Below are 23,794 nucleotides of genomic sequence, written 5' to 3'. Positions count from 1 at the left end.
GCTATAAACTAGCATTTATTCTAATTTCCTTGCTTGGTTTGCTACGTACACTTCCACTACCCACCAACTATTATTCAGCAGCTTAGAAAAATATTTCCTCCATCTTCTCTATACCTAACATGCTGATATGAAAGTTACCTGAAAATGTAATGAAGCCAAACTGATTTGGCTCAAGAGTTGAATACTTTCTGACTAAAATTAAGTGCTGGCTCTTAAAAGTCATTTTTCATTCATCATCTTCTAGATCATTCCTAGTATTGGTTCACCTAAATTTTCATTTTATCATCATGTCTCCAACCGTTTTTTATTGATCTAACTTGAGATAAGCAATAAAAATAGACAAATAATAATGATTTATTCATTACAAAAATCCTAGAAATCAGAAAAAACTGCTATTTTTATTCCATCTTCATTTAGATTAAGAACAACTTGGTGATATTATTCTACTAAGTCTCCACATCTGACCCCTCATATTTCCTTATAGTCTCAGAGGAAGAAACTGCTTATTACCTTCTCAACTTACCCTTCTAACACTGGTAAAACCTAGTGAACCTTGCAATCACACATGATACCCTGTTAACAAAATATTCACACTAACCTTTTCTCTGGAATAAACTTAGATAATATCAACTATTAATCATGAAAAGCAATAGGATTAGAATCCTGAAGATAACAGAAAAGGTTTAGAAAACTATTATGGGGATTTTGCCAGGACATGAACAGGAGATAATGAAAGAGTGAAGTCAGCTGAAGTTAAAGATGACTAAGATTCAACAGTTCAGTTGTGAATTTCTTAGTCAATGGTTTCTTAGCCCAAAAGCAAGAGCAGATAAAGGATACAGTAGAATGACCCAACCTGGCAAAATCAGCACTCTTCTCTAATATCTCCCCCGGGTCACAGAATCCCTTTTCCCCTCATATTTGGAACACAGTCTGCCAATCTACCAATTAGGTTCACTAACGAAAACAGAAGTTAGTCTAGGTTTTCCAGGTAGGAAGGGTTTTAATTCAGGAACCAGAAGCTACATAACAGTTGAATGGGCTACAGGAATAAAGGCCAAGAAAGTTAATGCTGATGATCTTAGCCTGAAGATGCAAAGACAAGGGTTCTCAAAATGGACATTAGAAAGCTACTGTGAATGTCAGGAGTCTATGGAAATCTGCCAGCAATTACCTGAACCACCTACAGCATCAGGGTGGCCAATTAACAGGAGTTTGCCCAGGAGCCACTAAGACTTTTATATCTGCCCATCTGCTAGCCAACAACTAATGCTTGACAATAATGGCTTCTGTATATCCTCTACCTTTCAAATCTCATGTAAGTACAAAGCCAGGATAAACTCTAACCTGGAACTATAAAGGAATAAGTACTGTAGAAAGTGAAAAAATTAGTCTATCCCTTAAATGTTTTATAATTAAGAAAGTGGATGTGATATTTTTTAGCATTTACATTTATATATGAAACACTTAGGACTTAATTACAAATCTTTTAGATTACAATTGTTACATAAAACCATAGATTCCTACAGTTTAAAATTTACAATCAAAACAAAACATTTAAAAAAATTTATAGTACCCAACACCCTATGTATCTGTGTATATGTGTGTGTGCACTGTGCATCATTCATTTTACTTTTGTCATTACTTTTATACATTTGACTAAAAAAAACTCTAGCATGATAGTAGTCTATCATGAAGAGAACACTAGATTTAAGGAATCTACAGTTCTTAGTCATACTTTTGTAATTAGCCAGTTATTTCGAACTATATAACCATTAAATCCTTAGGAGTTTGTGCTTTAAATTGAGAGGCATAGATTTTACATGTTAACTTATATATTACTTTAACAAACATATATTAGGTTAAGAAATAAATGCCACACACTATCTTATAAATTAGGAATGCAGAAATGATTAAGACACCTTCCTTGTTCTTAAGAGGGTGAATGATTCTAAAACCATCTTCCATTTCTTAGGTACTATGATTTTACAATATTGATACCACAACTTCATCAAGTTAATAAGCCTACATGAAAGCTTAATGCATTAAAGATTTCCCATAATACATTTAATGTTAAACTGAGTATTTTAGGATAGAAGTTAAAAAAAGGAATATTTCATTCCTATCTTAAGGAATTAACATGAATTTTTGAAAGTAAGTAGAGTATAAAGTGAATACAATGAGTCTTTATAACAGGGGATTATATTTTATCTTACAGATAAATAAGAATATTTACTTCCTATTATGGAATTCAGTTCCAAGAGAAAGGCTATTAATAATTAGTCACTAGCAAGCCATCTAAGTACTTTTTAAAAATCATACCTTAGGAAAATTGAATTCAATGTTAAATCCAGCAATCACATTGTTCTAGAGATTATCAAATTTGCCAGAAATATGTGAATCATACTGTAGATGTCGATTTGTACTGGATTTAAGATTATAACCACTATAAAAATGGAACAGTGGTTATAATCGGAAATTGGGATGACTACTGTCACTGTTACAAAGACTTAGGTTTTCAAGAATACCCTTTAAGGTATAGTACCTTACAGTACGTTAACACTATGCGAGAAACAAGGCAAGATTTCATTCTAACAATACATGTATCAAACAATGAAGAACCTGCAATCAATTATTTCAAAATAATAAATATTCTATCAAACAATTTTTACCAACTATATTATGAATTACTTCATATATACTGTCCTTTAAATTTTAAACTTCTATATTTCATAGATACTATATTCCTTTCAGGAACTAAATAAAATCAGTGTAAATTCAAGTAATGTGTTTCTACTGTATATCTTTGCTATTGGCCTTTATAAACAAGCCTTAGCATTTATTATCATCAGGTGGAAAATATTTAATAGATAAAGCAATATCATTGATAATTTGTACATTTCTCTACAGAACCATAAGGCATTTAGCAGTATTTAATTCATCTGTTATAATACAAAGGAAAAGGAACAATTGGTCTAGGATTTTACATTTCACTTAATCCTTCAAAGACCCTGAGAAATTAAGAGGCAGAATCCAAAATTACGCCTTTCTTTAGTATAAATGTATTTGTGGCATCATATAGTGCCTTAATCTTTACTCCTACGCATTCTATTATCCTTATTTCTGTTATAATATCAGTATATATTTATATTCACTTTATATTTACCTAATATCGATTCACTTCTCTTTATTGCCACCTGTGTTGTTAGAATTGTTTTCTCTTTTGCCATAGTATTCTGTCCTTAATTAGAACCAGTTTATAGAAAACCACATTTTAAACATCCTAAATCTACTGTAGTAAGTATCATTTCTATTCCCTGCTTACAATTGTTTGTCATGTGGACTATTCAATCTATTTCTAAATATTCTAGCTTGTATAACACATCTGATGCTCCATTATAAATGTTATTCTAACTATGCAAAATAGTTTGCGTAGGAAATCCTACCAATTAGACTCCTTAAATTCTATGTCCAAAAAGCATACTGACTGATGGGAAAACTCCAAAGAAGCTTCTTTCCCAATTAAAATCACTTCTAGATTTCCCAAAGGCATCCAGGGTTTACATGCCATAAATTAATTCATCATGTTTTTACCATAACTTCCATTTTAATATTTACAGGCTTTACCATCTTAAGTGATTTGTGTTACTAATACCACCTATAATACTGACCATATTGATAAAAGAATCATCAAATCTCTGAACATATAGTCTAATGAACATTTGAAAACATTTATAAACAGTGAAAAATTACATGGAAACCTACACTGTAATATTTACATATTTTAACTCAACTGTAGAAATATGCAATTTTTAAAAATTATGACAACACTGGACATACAGTGCAAAATTTGAAGATTATTAATTTTTGTAAATTCAAATTTTATATTATTAAATTAAGTACTACCTATATGAAAATTCCTGACTCATAAGCATTATTAGTAGAGATCATTAAAAAATTGTTACTTTATAAATAAAAATATGTAAATCACTCTTGAAAAATCAATAACCTGAAAAAATACCTACTTGTTTTTAAAAATCTTTATAAAGCATGGATATTGCTAAATAAACTAATGTAATACTTCATGAATACAATTACACAATGCTAACTAACCATACAGTTTAAACATAACATTGCAACCAAATTCGAAAATTTTAAGTTGTTAAAACACATTAAATCAAGGATTTAACAGAAGTATATAATCCTGTAAAACATGAAAACAAAGGCCCGTTTCTATAATTCCTACAAAAAGCTTTGAATAAATCAATTTCTATTTATAAAAAAACAAAAATATATAAATTTTTACATATCACAATTAAGATTTAATATATTTTTATTGTTTTACCTTTGTTCAACCAATGCACATCTGTCGAGCATGAAGCATCATGTTGACAAAAATACATCAACAGTGTGCCAGGCAGTGCTTTCATTTAATCCTTCTAGCCCTGGCAAAATCATAGGAGCCATCCTTAATCAGATGATTTGAAAGTCTCTACTTGCTTACAATCGTTTTATTTCAAAACTAAGTTACTAAAAAATTACACAAAAACAACACTCATTCAAAGGATGGAGTCATAGAATCCTCTAGTGATGGGCCTGTTAAGAAAAAGGTTATTCTTTAATGCTGTTACTATGTGGCTGTATATAGCTCCAGGTCAAGTAAGAATGTACCCTGTAAGGAGGATTATGGTACTTAGCTGATTAGTGCCTCACAATACTGAACACCAAATGCAAGCTGCATCCAAGGCATTTCTGGGCACTACGCTTAAAACTGGTGGATTTAGAAATTTATAAATCACCTTCTCCTATATGAATTGCAGTATTTCTAAAATAACAATTCTATGTGCTTGTTATTGATAATTGTGCTGCTTAAGCTTTCACCATAAAATGTATAGTAATAGTTTAACAGGCCTATTCTGTAACTTCTTTTCAATTATTCACTAACAAGTTTCTTAATCTTCAGTAAAAAGGCAATGTTTCCCCAAAGGTTCAAGAAGCAGCAGTTTTTGTACAAATTTAATAAAAAGTAATGTGCTCCATTAACTAAGAAGTTGGTTAGACACTAAGTTTAAATCAAATTTTGCTCATTTTAATTTATCAATTAACATCTCAATGCTCATTCAGTGATTTTAAAAAAATTAAAAAGAATTTTAATAAGGCCACACAAATTCCTTCCTAGCAAAAGCCAGTTATCTGGATACTAATATTACTACTCTGAAAGTTATATTTAAATGTTTCCAAATACTTTTATATAAAACTAAGAAAAGGCCAGTGTTAGACGAGTAGAAAAAGATTAAAAAGTGCTGTGCTGTTTTTAGATCTCACAAACAGCAAGTTTAAATGACGGTCTAGGAATATATGGTAGTACCATTCCACTATTTGTATAGGTATTCACCTCTATCATTTTATTTTAGAATTAAATGTAGGTCTTGAAAAGATTGGGGGGAAGATGTGGACAGAGAATGTGATTTTTTTACCTCTCAGATTTCTAATAAAGACTGGTAGATTATTCAAAGAGAAAGGCAATAAAAATTCAAAATAATTCATTTTCATAGGAATGTAAAACCAGTAATTTCAACCATACAGACCCCACAGTTCATACCAAACTGAAAAAAAAATCCATTTGCCCACAGCTTATTTTTATTCTTAAGTCAAGAAAATTTCAGAAACATTGCAGTTAATAGCAATCCTTCTTCCTCTTTACTTTTCCTTCCATTCACTTTTACCCCCTCAGTGAGTTCTCTTGGTGGTGTTCCTCCAACTGTAATGCACACTCTGGTGCCAATGCCTTTCTCTATCAATCATCTTGTTTCTAGCTCCTCTTATTCATCTACCCCAGACTTTCATTTGTATCACCTTTAATACCACTAGTGCTTTCCCTTCACTCTCTACTGATCTTTCTAGGGCTCCAATTTCCTTCTCCCTTTCTCTTTAGAGTGTTTATTCTCCTTTCAGGACTATTTTCCTCATTTTTAACTCTTTACTCTTAACATGTTTTCTTTTGTTTATTGCTTTTGTAACTACTTCCCATGCATTCAAATTTTTGAGGACCCAAATTGGGATCTAAAAGGTTTTCATGAGAATAATTGTAATCTTATTATCCAGTTAAGATTACAATTGGATCTTAAAATACAAAACAACAAAAAGATTCTATGAATCAGATGCTAGTTAAATTAATTTTTATTTTATTCATGACAATATTTTCAACTCGTATTTAAAAGACAAAGGTTCTTAGATACTCAAACCTCTAGAAAATCGTGCACAATTGATGATCCCCTCAGGGGATCAATAATGAGTAGTGAGATTGAATCAGCAATAAAAAAATTTTCAAACAAACAAACAAAAAGCTCAAGACCAGGTGAATTCACACGTGAAATCTACTAAACATTCAAAGAAGATCTGGTACCAATACTACTGAAACCATCAAAAGATTAAGAAGGACGGAATCCTACCTGACTCACGCTATGAAGCCAGTATCACTCTGATATCAGAGCCAGGAAAGGACACAACAAAAAGAAAGAGATAGAGATCAATATCTCCGATGAACTGAGATGCAAAAATCCTCAACAAATACTAGCAAACCAAACTTAATAGCATATCAGGAAGATAACTCACCACAATCAAGTAGGTTCCATTCCAGGCATGAAAGGATGATTCAACATACACAAGTCAATACATGTGATTCACCACACATAAAATACCTAGGAATATACTTAACCAAGGAGGTTGCTTTAGTCTGTTCTCACACTGCTATAAAGAAATACCTAAGACTGGGTAATTTAAAAAGGAAAGAGGCTTAATTGACTCACAGTTCTGCATGGCTGTGGAGGCCTCAGGAAACTTACAATCACGGCAGAAGGAGAAGAAAAGACATGTCTTACATGGCAGCATGCAAGAGTGAGTGTGTGTCAGTACAGGAAAAACTACCATTTATAAAACCATCAGATATCGTGAGAATTCACTCACTACCAAGAGAACAGCATAGGAGAAACCACCGCCATAAATCAAATCACGTCTCAACAGGTCTCTCCCTAAACACCAGGGAATTACAATTCAAGATGAGATTTTGGTGGGGACACAAAGCCTAACCATATCAGAGGTGAAAGATCTCTACAAGTAGAACTACAAAACATTAATGAAAGTAATCATAGATGACACAAACAAATGGATAAACATCCCATGCTCATGGATTGGAAGAATCAATATCATTAAAATGATCATACTGCTCAAAGCAATCTACAGACTCAACACAATTCCTATTAAAGTATCAGCATCCTTTTTTTCACAGAATTAAAAAAAAATCCTAACGTTCATATAGAACAAAAAAAAAGAGCCTCAATAGCCAAAGTAATTCAAAGCAAAATGAACAAAGCTGGAGTCATCACACTACCTGACTTCAAATTAAACTATAAGGCTACAGTAAATAAAACAGAATGGGATTTGTATAAAAGTAGACATATAGACCAATGGAACAGAATAGATAACCTAGAAATAAAGCCAAATACCTATAACCAACAAAACATACACTGAGCAGCAGAGTAAACAGACAATCCACAAAGTGGGAGAAAATCTTCAGAATCTATACATCTGACAAATGACTAATAACCAGAATCTACAAGGAACTCAAACAAATAAGCAAGAAAAAAACAAACAATCCCATCAAAAAGTGGGCTAAGGACATGAATAGACAATTCTCAAAAGAAGATATACAAATGGCCAACAGACATATGAAAAAATACTCAACATCATGAATGATCAGGGAAATGCAAATCAAACCCATTATGTGATACCGCCTTACTCCTGCAAGAATGGCCATAATCAAAATATCAAAAAAATAATAAATGTTGGTGTAGATGCAGTGAAAAAAGAACACTTCTACACTGCTGGTGGGAATGTAAACTAGTACAACCACTATGGAAAACAGGAGATTCCTTAAAGAACTAAAAGTAGAACTACCATTTGATCTCACAACTGGGTATCTACCCAAGGGAAAAGAAGTTGTTATACGAAAAAGGTACTTGCACGTGCATGTTTATAGCAGCATAATTCACAATTACAAAAATATGGAACCAGCCCAAATGCCCATCAATCAACGAGTGGATAAAGAAACTGTGTTATGTATATGGGTGTGTGTGTGTGTGTATATATATATATATATATATATATATATATATATATATATATATAAAATAGTGTGTGTGTGTGTATATATACACATATATATATACATATATACACAATCCACACACAATGGAATACTACTCAGCCACAAAAAGGAACATAATAATGGCATTTGCAGCAACCTGGATGGGATTGGAGCCTATTATTCTAAGTGAAGTAACTTAGGAATGGAAAAGCAAACATCATATGCTCTCACTCATAAGTGTGAGCTAAGCTATGAGGATGAAAGGCATGAGGATGATGGACTTTGGGGACTCAGGGGGAAAGGGTGGGAACGGGGTGAGGGATAAAAGGCTACAAATTGGGTTCAGTGTATACTGCTCAGGTGATGGGTGCACCAAAATCTCACAAATCACCACTAAAGAACTTACTCATGTAACCAAATACCACCTGTTCCCCAAAAACCTACGGAAACAAAAAATTTAAAAATTCAGACGACCCTACTTCTTCATAAGGTGTTTTTTAAAATATAAGTTTGGATTTAAAAAAAAACCATACACTGGGGAAGGGATACCTTGTTCAATGAATGGTGCTTCGAAAATTAGACAGCCACATTCAGAATAATGAAACTGGATCCCTATCTCTCACCTTTGTCAAAAATTAACTCAAGATGGATTAAAGACTTAAATATATGATCTAAAACCATAAAAATTCTAGAAGAAAACTTAGGAAAAACTCTTCTGGACATTGACTTGGCAAAGAATTTATGACTATTATCCCAAAAGCAAAGGCAACAGAAGCAAAAATAAATAAGACTTAATTAAACTAAAAAGCTTCTGCACAGCAAAATAATCAACAGAGCACATAGACAACCTAGAGAACAGGAGAAAATATTCACGAACTGTATATGCAACAAAGGACGAATATCTAGATTGTACAAGGAAGTCAAACAAATCAGCAAAAAAACCAAATAATCCCACTAAAAGTAGACAAACAACATGAACAAACATGTCTCAAAAGAAGATATAGAAGTTGCCAATAAACATGAAAAAATTCTTAACATCTCTAATCACAAGAAAAATGCAAATTAAAATCACAATGAGATACCATCTTACCCCAGTCAAGAATGGCCATTATTAAACAGTCAGAAAACAATAGATGTTGGCACAAATGTGCTGAAAATGGAACACTTATACACCACTGGTGGAAATGTAAATTAGTACAGCCTCTATGGAAAACAGTATAGAGATTTCTCAAAGAACTAAAACAAGATCTACCATTCAATTCACCAAACCCACTACTGAGAGTATCTATCCAAAGGAAAATAAGTCATTATATTAAAAAGACACCTGCACACGTTTATCACAGTACAATTTACGATGGCAAAGATGAGGAATCAATCTAAGTGCCCATCATCTGATGAGTGGATAAAGAAAATGTGGTACATATATACCATGGAATACTACTCAGCAATAAAATATAAGGAAATCATCTCTTTTGCAGCAACTTTGATGGAACTGGAGGCCATTACCCTACATGAAGTAACTCAGGAATGGAAAACCTAATATTGTATGTTCTTACTCATAAGTGGGAGCTAAGCCATGGGTATAAAACGGAGTGTATAATGGACATTGGAAACTCAGAATTGGGGAGAGTGAGATGCGAGTGAGAGATAAAAAAAATCACCTATTGGGTACAATATACACTATATAGGGGACAGGTACACTAAAAGCTCAGGTTTCACTACTACACAATTCATCCATGTCACCGAAAACCACTTGTACCCCTAAAGCTACAGAAATAAAAAAAATTTAATCTCTTTTTAATAATTCTGCTCTTGAAGTAAATCTCTCTTCAATAAAGCTCTCATCTTCTTGCCAGCTTCTTTCCCAACACTCCTATAGAAATTTCCTCTGCCAGTGATGCATTAGAGCCAGCAAAAAACCAAAAGAAACAAACAAACAAACAAAAAAGTGTGGTGCTTGCTGGAGCTAGGCTCCAAATAAGATGAGGAAGCAGATGCAACCAGATGCTGGTGAGGCTGAGTTTTGTAAAAGAAGGTTGTTAAATTTCAACAAGTGTTTCTATGTGATCTGACCATATTTTAAACATGGTGTTCTTTTTTAAACACCACATTAAAAGAGGGATATCAACTAAGAGGCATGTCTGAGACCATGAGAATGATGAGTCACCAGATTAGACAACACAGTTAGAATTTTCTTTTAAATGTGGATATGTTTTTAACATAAATTCCTCCAAATTACGTGTTTTTAACACTTTTATAGAAAAGTTTCTTTAGCAATTTTAAAAGTAACTGATAGAAAATAATTTCACACTGTGAAATTACTTGTTTAGCCTTTAATTTAAATCTATTCTCTAAAAATGTGTTAGATTACAAGCTAAAAGTAGGTGACTTTTAGGGTTACTTAGTCTTTTGAATGAAGAAAATAGGAAATGTACTCTGGAAGCAACTGTAATGAAGTCTGTTGTTGGCTTTCTGTCATCTATTTCTCTTTCTCCTTGAAACGGAAGGAATGTCTCCTCCATTCTAAGCTTTGTGGTTTTGATTGAACTGGCCTCAACTGCTTCAGGGTTGAGCCATGATTAGCAGAGCTAATCAGAATGTACCATTTCTGTTCAGAATGACTAGCACAATGACCTAAGCTGGTCCAATCACAGTGCCTCTTAAGGACATTGGTCTGACAGCACTGAGACATAGACTTATTGTTTCATGATTGAGAGTTCATGTAACTCTCACAGCCACTAGAAGACAATTTAAGGGCATAAGTCAGAGAACCTTCCCCAAATGGAGTCAATATCCACATAGTGATAATTAAAAATAGAAATAAAGAAATTAGGTTCTAGGTCGCTTTACAGGAGATTCAGGATCAATCCCCACCTGAATCAACTCATGTACTTCTGAAGTTTCAATGAGGTAAACTAATAAATTATCTTTAATTTTAATGCCAGCCTCATTTGGGGTTTCTATTACTTGAACCTAAACTTTTCTTTGTTGACACAGAATCTGTGACATAGACAGACCCCAAAATCTGTATGTTGCTTTCTTATCAGCTGTCATGATGCTTCTGAGCCCTGTTTCTATGAAAATTGTGTTTTTCCTTTCTGAAATACAGGCACTCTGGCACCTTTATATATGCTGTAGTCATATGGTTTCTTTAAAATATTTCCAGTTTTACAGCAAAAATAGTCACTTAATGAGATGAAAATCTTTCCTGAGATTAAAAATCAAAATATTGCATATTTAATATCACATTTTACATGATAATTCTGATGTTTGGCTTGTTCTATTTAAGGCTAGAAAGAGATAACAACAAACCACATGCCACATGTTTCAAGCAACAGCAACAAGCTGCTTTTTTAAAGTAATTCTCAGTAAACTATCCCTTGGCCAACTGCTAACCTAATTCAGAAACAGAAAAAAGAGGTAGACGACACATGAAATATTACTTCTATTACTGACAAAACAGAAATTGTAGAATTGGTCTCCATGTAAAAAGTGGGATTCCTAATACAAAAACTCAGAATCATACAGACACACCCATCCAGGCAAAGACTACATTGGTCTGAGACTATTTTACAGCCTGTTTCTATAAAACTTGTGGCAGGAACAGGAATGTACTCTCTGTGAGCATCTTGTTCCCAAGAGAAAGAGGAAAAACAAAGAAATTGCTACTTATGCTCACTTCCTTATCCCAAGGGGCAGAATAGAAGAGGGATAGGAGGAAGCCAGGAATATTATTTTAAAGCAGCTCCATCCATGAGGGAGGAAACATAGGAGTAAAAAGGAGGATATCCTATCTACCAAAACATTTTAAGTCTAGAGTTGTGTTCAGTTAAAGCAGCTCTAGTGCACCCAGAACTTCATGATTTAGGGTTCAAATAACACTTCTTAAACTGAAAGTTGACAAGATAGCAGTAAGAATTAATAGCTTTATAAAATCCATAAAAGAACCAAAGACAAACAGAATGTGGCAAATACAATTGGTTGCCTACTGAATATCTAATCTCTCTACTTTCTTACAAATAGAATCCAAATTTTATTCAGGGCAGCAGTGTGCCTGGTCTGACAAATTTCTTTTCTGGGTTTTCTCGTGGCTGTGATTCAGGCCAATAAGATTTAGATAGAAGTTTATTAGGTACAGTTTCTACAAAGCTACGCATTCTTAGTGAAAAGACATAAGCCCAATAGGCCTACACCTTTCATACTTTATTCTTTCAACTTAACTGTAATGTGGTGCTACTACCTATAACACAATAGCCCTCTTTTAATCTTGAGTTTGAGAGCCACACATTGTTGTAGCAGGGCATTAAGCAAGAGGAAGACAGGTCTCTGTTAACTTCCTTGAGCATAGCATCATCCTTGAGCTGTCTACCTCCAGACTTCTTTTTACACGAGAAAAACATAAACTTCTTTATTTAAGCATGTGGTTATGAGATCTATGTTACATTTAGTTAAACATAATGTCAACTAAAGCCGACTTGTCTCAAGTGATAACTCTTTAAGACATCTACGCTCATTAGTAAATTAACAACAAACTTGTTATAAACAAGTAAATAAAAGGTTACAATAGATACAAGTGGTCTAGGAACAAAAAATATGTGCAGGTTATCTGATGAAATACAAGCCAAGGAGAGAGTGATTTCAAATAAGACATAGAACAGTACAACACAAGTCATAATTCCTTAATCAGTGGCTGCTGGAGCCAAGAGTCTATCATGAGCATCTCCTCCCAATTCTGTGTTCAGTGATGTCACACTGGTAGCTTAAACTCAGCCATGGATATTGACACCACAGAAACAGGCTAATGCAGTAAATCAGGTCTTTTTTCTTTGGTAAGCTTGTTGTCAAATATTTACCAGCACATCACTGCTTACAGGCCACTGTACAGTTAAGCAAGAGTCTAGAAAAAAATGTGCAATGGGTAGCCAAACTGCTAATGCTGTTCATCCAGAGACTTTATTATTGTAAAGAATACCTAAAGTAGGGTCTGACATTTAGCAATAACTCAGTCACAGTTTGAGAAAACAAGACAGTAGGAGAGAAAGAAAGAATTCGTTCTTGGCATTATAACTACAGAGTTAATTTTACTTCCCAAAAGAACTAAATGTAAAAAAAAAAACAAACACCTTCAGTTTTAATTTAAAGACACCCAAAAATCAATGCAATTCTTTGAATATGTCATTCTACCCCTGATCCTACACAGTCTTTTGAGTTGCATGTTGTGACAGAGTTTAAGTGTGTTTATGAAATCAGAACACGTCAGAGCATTAAAAAAAACCTTTGTAAATATGGTTTCCAAAGATCTAATGGCTAACGTAATGACAGAAAGCAGGAAGAGTGTCAGACTTCATTTAAAGTGGTAGAGCATATAGAAAATAAAAAAATCTGAAAGTAGTTACCACTAGATGGCACTAGAATATATAACTGAATCTACACATTTGTATCCACAAAAAAAAATTATACTAGATTTTTATATTATACAAAGTCCCTTTGACTTTATTTAGTTATTTATTTAGACGGAGTCTTGCTCTGTCACTCAGGCTGGAGTGCAGTGGTGCAATCTCAGCTCACCGCAACCTCTGCCTCCCAGGTTCAAGCGATTCTCTTGCCTCAGCCTCCCAAGTAGCTGGGATTACAGGCGCTCTCCACCGCATATTTTTAGTACAGATGGGGTTTCACCATGTTGGTCAGGCTGGTCTTGAACTCTTGACCTCAGGTGATCCATCCACCTCGGCCTCTCAAAGTGCTGGGATTACAGGCATGAGCCACTGCGCCTGGCCCTTTTACATTATTTTCTATTGGAATTATTTATATCATACTTCTTTGCACAACGAATTTGAAATGGCACAAAAATAAGATGCAGAAAATAGTTAAGTAGAAATTGAAATTGGGATCAAAATCAGAAGTGGCAGCAGAGGCCATAAATGAAAGTTGGATAAAAATTGAAAAAGGCTTATAAAACATGACAAGCATTCTGAACTTTTATCCTGTAGACAAAAGGGATATCATCAGATGTTTTGTATTAGCAGATATTCTGGTTGTAATCCTATGGTTAAACCTAGGGACCAGGAACAAATCTAGTGTTATAAAGATCAATTGGATTATTCCAATAATCCAAGTAGGAAATTACGAGGTCCTGAATTAAAGCAGTGGAAGAGAATGAAACAAAATATATTTAGGAGGTAAATTCTGTGGAACTTTAGATGTAGGAAGTAAGAAAAAATAAACATTAACTATGTTTTTTTTTTCTTGAGGGGCAAAATGAGTAAGATTTGGAATAGAGGAAAAAGAAAGTTTGTAGAAAAAATATGTTCTATTGACCAATAAATAAATATATTTAATAAACAACACTGAACAGAAAGAATTTGACAGTGTTTTCCCATCACTAATAAAAGTCTACATGGCAGATTCTATTTCTATAATGGGTATGAGGGCTTGAAGACATTATGCCATTAATGTGTGTGATAAAGAATGCTATAATTTTTTTTATTATTGCGGTGGTGTAGTAGTGGTGGTGGTGGTGGTGCTGGTGGTGGTGGTGGTGGTGGTGGTGGTGGTGGTGGTAAGAGTGGTTTAGCTAAACTTAGCACTGAGTTGTGGGTACTTTACATGTATCCACGAATTCATTTTTCAAAATAATCCTGTGAAGTACTATTATTATCATCCCCATTTTTCAGATGTGTAAACTGAGCCCAAAGTCATTTACTTTGCCTAAAATCACACAGCTGGTAAATAGTAGAAAAGGAATTTAAAACTAGTTAAAAAAAAAAAAACAAACAGCTGTCCTTATAGCTATCGGCTGTTAGCTGACCTAGTTGCTACCAGTTGGGCTCTGATTCCCCCTAGTACACATAAACAATTTCACAGAATATCAACATCAGCCAAAGGCTCACTGTAACTATTATAGAACAAAGGAAAAACAATACTACTCCATCATCATGTCTGAACAGAGATAAAGGCAAAGATGCCGTGCAACCAAAAATAACCAAACATTCCCCTCCCCTAACTGCCACAAGTGACTATTACTTCTTCTCCAGTAACAACTCTACCACTGTTCTGTTTATCCCATCTCCAAGATTAAAATTAAGATCCTCAAACTGCCCCCACTTTCTAACAGCATCAAACTCAACAAAGACCCCATTTTTAAAATCCTCCCTCAAATCACCTAATACAAGCCCAACTTGTATAAGTGCCCCTTAACTCCTTCTTATTGAGATAACCCACAGTTTCACAAGGTTTGTGTCCTGCCTCGCTGTAGCCAACTTTTTTTTTTATTAGAAACGTGTTCCTTGTCGGGCATGGTGGCTCACGCCTGTAATCCCAGCACTTTGGGAGGCTGAGGCGGGCAGATCATCTGAGGTCAGGAGTTGCAGACCAGCCTGGCCAAAATGGTGAAACTCCGTTTCTACACAAATTAGCTGGGCGTGGTGGTGGGTGCCTGTAGTCCCAGCACTTTGGGAGGCCAAGATGGGCGGATCACTTGAGGTCAGGAGTTCAAGACTAATTTAACCAACATGGTGAAACCCCGTCTCTTACTAAAAATAAAAAAATTAGCCGGGCGTGGTGGTGGGTGCCTATAATCCCAGCTACTCAGGAGGCTGAGGCAGGAGACTAGCTTGAACCCAGGAGGCAGAGGTTGCAGTGAGCAGAGATCACACCACTGCACTTCAGCCTGGGCGACAGGAGCGAAATTCCGTCTTAAAAAAAAAAAAAAAAAAAGTGTTCCTGGTTGTCTTTGGCTGGTGGACATCAACAGTAGCTCTTCAGGCTCCCTCCAAGGCTTATGTTCTTATGTTCTTAAACACAATGTGAACACTCATCATACATGAAATGCACATATCAGGGAAACTATCAATCTTAAAGCTAATTAAAGAGCTGGAAAAATAATCCAAAAAGAGAAAACTAAAAAATAACAAATTTTTTCATAAAATAAGTACTTGCAGTTAAATAGTTATGATGAATTTTGGTATAAAGTATTTGCAGTTAAATACTTAACATATATGCCAAATTAATAATGATGATGCTTATATTTATATTAGTTTTTTCTGTGTCTTATACCACAATAGGACTACATTTGTAGCTATTTATAGATCGTCACTTCAACAAAATATAGGGAAACATGGTCAGAAGTTCCTCATGAATTATATCAAGTGAACATATTTAATAGGTTCAAATAAATGTTTTTGATATTCTAATAAGTGATAAAAGTTTTACAAAGAAAAAACTAAAATTCACATAAAACCATAACTTTTTACTTAATTTGCATAATACTGTCTCAAAAACCACGAAAAAAATTTAATCAAACTTGTTTTAAAAAGTATGTTTAATCTTAACACATGGGAATTTGTTCATGCTATTATCATTAATAATGACTACTAAACACATTCACAATTCAAGAGGAGATTCTTTAAAAAGATACTGAACAGATTCATGACCTTTTTAGAACTTAAACAAAAAATACAAAAAATGTTTATAGTTCAGGAACCATAAAGGAAAAAATCCAGAGAGTAAACAGTCTATATTGTATTTTATTTTTTTAATAAAACAGAAGCAGGAACAAGAATGTATTGCCTTACGTTCATTCTGGGCTAGTCAAAAGAATCCAAGTTCAAGGAAAACTAAGATGATTTCTAGGTTTTTCACCTTGTAGTTTTCATCATCACTAAGAGTTAAGACAATGTTTCAAATACAAAATTTATAATACTAGAACCTTATCTAGTTAACCAATTTATGTATACGTATCCAACCAAGACTGCTAAAAAAATTAAGAATTACTTAGCTGTTACAATCTCTGTGATCCCAGCTGTTGAAAATTATCCCTAGCACTACAAAAGATGTCTAATAAATGTTGGCTATATGATGAACAAAGAATGAATAAACAAATGAAGCCAAAAACAAATTTGTAACAGAACATTATTAAACATAATGGGCTTAAAATTATAATCTTCATTTTAAAAATTATTAGAAAGACATAATACCAATGGTAATTATTATTTTGGTATATAAATTTTCAGTAGCAGGCATCTCCAGAAAGTGTTTTATACCAACTAAAGCAAATAGCAGGTACCTCTGACCTTCCCAGTGAACCATTCCAGTCTCTTAACTTCATAGCCTAACTCTAATTATTAAATTCTTTGTTTTGCATAAAAATGGAATTTTATTTTTTATTTAATTTGATGTTTTCATAGATTTTTTCTAACATTAGAAGTACATGCTATCTTTGTCGAGGTTATTATCATAATTATTATTATCTCACAGCATAGAAGCATAAGTAGAACAACTAATTTTGTAATTCCTCTCAGTTGCTACTTTGGCATTTATTATTGTATTTATGTATTCATTATTAGCTTTTTACCTTAACTATTAATCAAAGACTAACTCCTTGCATTCTTTTATAATGAGTTATTTGCCTTAGAAAACTTAAAAGGTTAGTTCTGATGACAAAGAGTAACTGAATATAATTTATTTAAGCCAATTTTTAAAATGGATTATAAACATTTATGTTTTCAGAATAGATTTTTCAAAATATTTGTATCATAATGAGAATACATAATATTTGTATTCTATGAGTATTTCAAAATGTTAATTATTAAATTAAATGAATGTTATTTCCGAATTTTCAATTTTGCTTATTACATGCTTATTTTTCAGTTGACACAATTTATAAAACCTTAAGAATGTAGACAATCTTAATAATATTTAGAAAATTTGATTTTCTGAAACTATAACTGGCTAGTATCTCCTTAAATACTTCCTTTTAAAACAGATTTCATTTTTATTTAACTGAAATTTTAAAGTTTAGTTAAGTAAAAACTTATTTTAATCATAATTTCAAATTTTTATATTAAACATTTAGTAAGGATTATATCACATTTTAAAAATGTGTATGTAATAATTCTTCCTTTCCTTAACCTAAATATATTTCCAGTTTATTGGTGGTGCTAAGTAAATGACACAGAACCTCATGACAAGATATTCATCCTATATGAACCTAGCTCTTCCATTCTAAATATTTTAAAACACCTGAAAATGCAAAAAATAAAATAAAATAAAATAAGAGTCACAAAAGCATCAGATTAATTTCAAAAAATGTGGTTATAAGATGGTGTAATTAATAGTAAAAGCCAAAATACTTCCTACAATTACAGATTCACTTGTCATCCTGTTCAATAATATCCGATGTTAAGAGGTCTCTCTTTTGAATAGCATTAGTAAACATATTACCATGTCAGATTATACAAAGACAACGTTAATCCAAAAGTTTATGAAAGCACAAATCTTTGACAGATGATGGATCTACTGACATTAGTACCTGTGCTTAGGTAAGTAGCAAAATTGGAGTCTCTGAAGAGAAATGACTGTTCAAATATCGTTTGTTATGCAGAAAAGTACCAAAATAAGTTACCAAAAAGGGAAAAACAAATAAGGTGTTAAGCAAATACAGCACAACTCTGTATACCTGTGCAGTGACAGGAAGTGTAAAGGCAAAGATTTATTCTGAAGACCTTGAGATTCAAGTAATTGTTTTATTCTCAGAAACGCCATTACATGTAGATATGAATTCCACATTAAATGATATTATCAAAATATTGTGTTAATAAAATCTAAGACATTGTAGTCCTGTTATTGTCAGCTTTATAAAAGGAAGTAGAATCAGAATATCACTCACTTTCTGCTGCTACATTATGAAGGTAGTCCCTGTTCACAAAAGGTGCTATGATAAGTAATCTGAAAATATTTTGTTGATGATACACATTAACATGGCATTTTGGAGCACCAGAATGAACTTCTTAGACAATTTTAAGGACTGCATTTTTAAAATATTACTGTTTTCTAAGAAAGTTTATAAACTCAGAATAAAAAACCTAATCTGGAAAAGTGAAACTAAAGTTATGAAATTTGTTATTTGAGTCCTAAAGAGCAACATCTATATGTACTGAAGGGCAAGTGAAATAATTGAAACACTTGTAGAAATAAGTTGAAACGATACTAAATCCAATTGCATTATCACAATAATACAATTTTCCAATGTTAGAAAAGGAAGAGGTGTTAAAGACTAAAATATTACACTTTAATCAATTTTTTAAAAATATTATCCAAATTCTGAATAATAGAAAAAAAATAGTGCTTCTGTTAATCAGAGAAAAGGCAGTAATCTTCTATTTTTGTCACCTTTTAAGGAAAGTTTTTTTCTGATAATGAACATAAAGAATTTAAAGACATCATATTTATGAATTTATATTAATGAATTTAAAGACATCATGTTTAAATACATTAAGTTATCAGGAAATGAAGGTAGCCATTTGAAACATAAAAACTGATATGGATGCTGGGTGTGGTGGTTCACATCTGTAATCCCAGCACTTTGGGAGGCCGAGGTGGACAGATCATCTGAGGTCAGGAGTTCAAGACCAGCCTGGCCAACATGGTGAAACCCCATCTCTACTAAAAATACAGAAATTAGCTGGGTGTGGTGGCATGCACCTGTAATCCCAGCTACTTGGGAGGCTGAGGTAGGAGAATCTCTTGAACCCAGAAGGCGGAGGTTGCAGTGATCCGAGGTCATGCCACTGCACTCCAGCCTGGGAGACAGAGCAAGTCTCCATCTCAAAAAAAAAAAAAAAAAAAAGAATAAAACTGACATTGAAAAGTTATATTCACAGAGAAACTCAAATTTCTCATTAAAAATTTTAAAGGTAGTTGGAAAGTTATAATAATTCATGAGACTTTGTATTTATTTTTATTTTTATAATTATGATAAATAAAATTATAATAAAAATTATTACCAAACCTCATATAAACATCTCCAAGTCCCATATGTTTATTCAAGTATATGATGTATATTAACATTTTCTATGTGTGCTATGAAGGGAAATAGTTTGGGAAGCACTGTTATTTGGTCTTGTTTAGAAAGTATAGTATGGTTAGCATCAATCCATTCTGAATACAAAGCTCAACTCATTTGCCTTACTGGATGAGAGATAATATCATTTAATTAATTATCTTAAGGAGTTTATTTTGCTCTTCCAAAATAACTTTTAAATAATAAATGGTGTGACAGAATACTTCGGTGCACAAGCCACAAGCTCTAGAGTCAGGCACACTTGATGCTCTGTGACTGTTAGTGCCCTAACTCTATGACTGTTAGTTGTATGACTTCAGTTTACTGATCTATTAGTGGGAATAAGAAATTAATTTTCTTAAGAATAATTAATACAATTAAATGAGATAATATATGTCCAGTGCTTAACACAATGCCTAGCACACAGCAAGTGCTCAATAATGAAAACCATTTTTTTTTTTACCATGTGTCAGGTCATAAATTTAGCATAAAGTAAGTCTCAGGAAATTTTTTAAAATCAAAATCATAACAAGCATTTTCTCAGACCATGGTCGAAGAAAATTAGAAATCAATATATAGAAGAACTCTCAAAACCACACAAGTACCTGGAAACTAATTAACTTGCTCCTAAATGACTTTTGGGTAAACAATAAAATTAACACAGAAATCAATTTTTTGAGAAAAATGAAAACAGAAACACAACATGCCAAAACCTCTGTGATGCAGCAAAAAGAATGTTAAGAGGAAAGTGTACAGTATTAAATGCCTACATCAAAAAGATAGAAAGATCTCAAACTAACAACCTCATGTGACACCTGAAGCAACCTGAGAAACAAGAATAAACCAAATCCAAAGGTAGCAGAAGAAAAAAAAAATAATGATGAACTAAATGAAACTGAGACAAAAAACACATCATACAAGGAATCAGTAATATGCAAGTTGGTTCTCAGCCTGACCAACATGGTGAAACCCCATCCTTACTAAAAACACAAAAATTAGCCAGGCATGGTGGAACACACCTGTAGTCCCAGCTGCTCTGGGGGCTGAGGCAGGAGAATGGCCTGAACCCAGGAGGCGGAGGTTGCAGTGAGCCAAGGTCACGCCACCGCACTCCTGCCTGGATGACAGAGCAAGACTCCATCAAAAAAAAAAAAAAAAATAACAACAACAAAAAACAACTTGGTTCTTTGAAAATATGAAAAAAATTGATACACTGCTAGTTACATTAACCAGGAAAAACAAAAAGAAGACTCAAATCAGAACAATCAGAGACAATAAAGGTGACATTACAACTGATACTAAAGAAACAGAAAAGATCCTCAAAGACTATTATGAACATCTGTACACACACAAACCACAAAACCTAGGATATATTTCTGGAAATATACAACCTCCTAAGATCCCAGAAGAAATAAAATCCTGAACAGACCAGAAATGAATAATGAAATTGAATCATTAACCAAAAAAAAAAAAAACTTCCAACAATAAAAAAAGCCCAGGATCAGATGAATTCATCCCCAAATTCTATCAGACATACAAGGAAGAACTTACACCAATCCCACTGTATATATTCCAAAAAATTGAGGAGTAGCACCTCCCTAACTCATTCTATGAAGCCAGCATCAGCCTAATACCAAAATCTGGCAGACATACCACAAGAAAACTTCGGGCCAATATTCTTGATGAACATAGAGGCAAAAATCTTCAACAAAATACTAGCAAACCAAAAAAAATTAATACACCACAATCAGGTTGGCTTTATTCCTGGGATGCAAGAATGGTTCAATATAAGCAACTCAATAAATGTGATTCACCATGTAAAGAGAATTAAAAACAAAAAGCATATGATTATCTCAACAGATGTCAAAAAAAAATCTGACAAAATCCAACATCCCTTCATGATAAAAATCCTCCACAGACTAGGCATCGAAGAAACATACCTCAAAATAATAAGAGCTATTTATGACAAACCCACAGCCAATATCATAGTGAATGGGGAAAAGTTGAAAGCATTCTCTCTAAGAAGCAGAACAAGATAAGGATGTCCACTATCACCATTTATATTCAATACAGTACTGGAACTCTCAGCCAGAGCAATCAGGCAAGAAAAAGATAAATAAATAAAACACATCCAAATAGGAAAAGGGAAGTCAAATTATCTCTGATCACTGATGACATGATTTTACACATAGAAAACTCAAAAGATTCCTAGACTTAATAAATGACTTCAGTAAAGTTTCAGGATGCAAAATCAACCTAAACAAAATCAGTAGCTTTTCTATACACAAATTATCACCTCAAGCTGAGACCCAAATAAAGAACTCAATCCCATTTACAATAGCCACAACAAAATAAAATACCTAGGAATACACTTAACAAAGAAGGTGAAAGATCTCTACAAGGAGAACTACAAAACACTGATAAAAGATATCATAGATGACATCAACAAATGGAAAACATCCCATGCTCATGGATTGCAGGAGGTAATATCATGGAGATGACCAAACTTCCCAAATCAAGCTACAGACTCAATGTAATTCTTATCAAAATATCAATATAATTCTTCACAAAATTAAAAAAAAAATCTAAAGGCCGTATGGAAGCAAAAAAGAGCCTGAATAGCCAAAGCAATCCAAGGGAAATGAAAGCTGGAGGCATCACATTACCTGACTTCAAATTATACTACAAGAATAGGGTAAATAAAAGAGCAGGGAATTAATATAAAAATAGACACATAGATCAATGGAACAGAATAGAGAACCCAGAAATAAAACCAAGTATCTACAACCAACTGATCATTAACAAAATCAATAAAAATAAACAATGGGTAAAGGACACTATATTAAATAACTGGTGCTGCAAAAATTGGATAACCACATTAAGAAGAATGAAACTGAATTCCTCTCTCTCACCATATATAAAAATTAACTCAAGATAGATTAAATAATTAAATGTAAGACCTGAAACTATAAAAGCCCTAGAAAAAAGCCTAGGAAAAACTCTTTCAGACATTGGCCTAGGCAAAGAATTTATGACTACGAGCCCAAAAGCAAATACAACATAATGAAAAATAAATAATAAAATTAAACTAAAAAGCTGCTGCACAGCAAAAGAAATAATCAACAGAGTAAATAGACAACTTACAGAATGGGAGAAAATATTTGTAAATTATGCCTCTGACAAAGGACTAATATCTAGAATCTACATGGAACTCAAATACCTCAACTAGAGAAAAACAAACTACCCCATTAAAAAGTAGACAAAGGACATGAACAGACATTCCTCAAAGAGAAACATATAAGCAGCCAACAAACATGGAAAAATACTCAACACCACCAATCATCAGAGAAATGCAAAATAAAACCACAGTGAGATACCATCTTACACCAGTCAGAATGGTTATAATTAAAAAGTCAAAAAACAACAGATGTTGGCAAGGATGCAGAGAATAGGGTACATTTATACAGTGTTGGTGAGATTGTAAATTGGTACAACCTCTGTGGAAAACAGTATGGAGATTTCCCAAAGAACTGAAAAAGAACTACCATCAACCCAGCAATCGCACTACTGAGTGTCTACCCAAACGAAAATAAATCATTATATCAAAAAGACACATGCACTCATATGTTTGTTGTAGCATTAATTGCAATTACATAGTCATGGGATCAACCTAAATGTCCATCAAAAGTTGATTGCATAAAGAAAATGTGGTGTATATATACAACATGGAATATTATACAACCACAAAAAGAATGAAATCATGTCCTTTGCAACAGCATGGGTAGAGCTGGAGGCCATTCGCCTAAGTG

The 23,794-nt window shown here is 33.2% G+C and overlaps 1 protein-coding gene across 49 annotated transcripts in view; it reads right to left on the bottom strand.

Moving 5' to 3' along the window:
* The window catches only part of RIMS2 (regulating synaptic membrane exocytosis 2), a 729,498-nt gene that overhangs the window by 368,147 nt on the left and 337,557 nt on the right, over nt 1–23,794 (bottom strand). The gene's annotated exons all lie outside the window — the stretch shown is intronic.

Source organism: Pan troglodytes, chromosome 7 (genome assembly GCF_028858775.2).
Source record: "Pan troglodytes isolate AG18354 chromosome 7, NHGRI_mPanTro3-v2.0_pri, whole genome shotgun sequence".
NCBI lineage: Eukaryota > Metazoa > Chordata > Mammalia > Primates > Hominidae > Pan > Pan troglodytes.
Note: the sequence above shows the minus strand (reverse complement) of the source record. Positions and strands in the feature narration are given on the sequence as shown.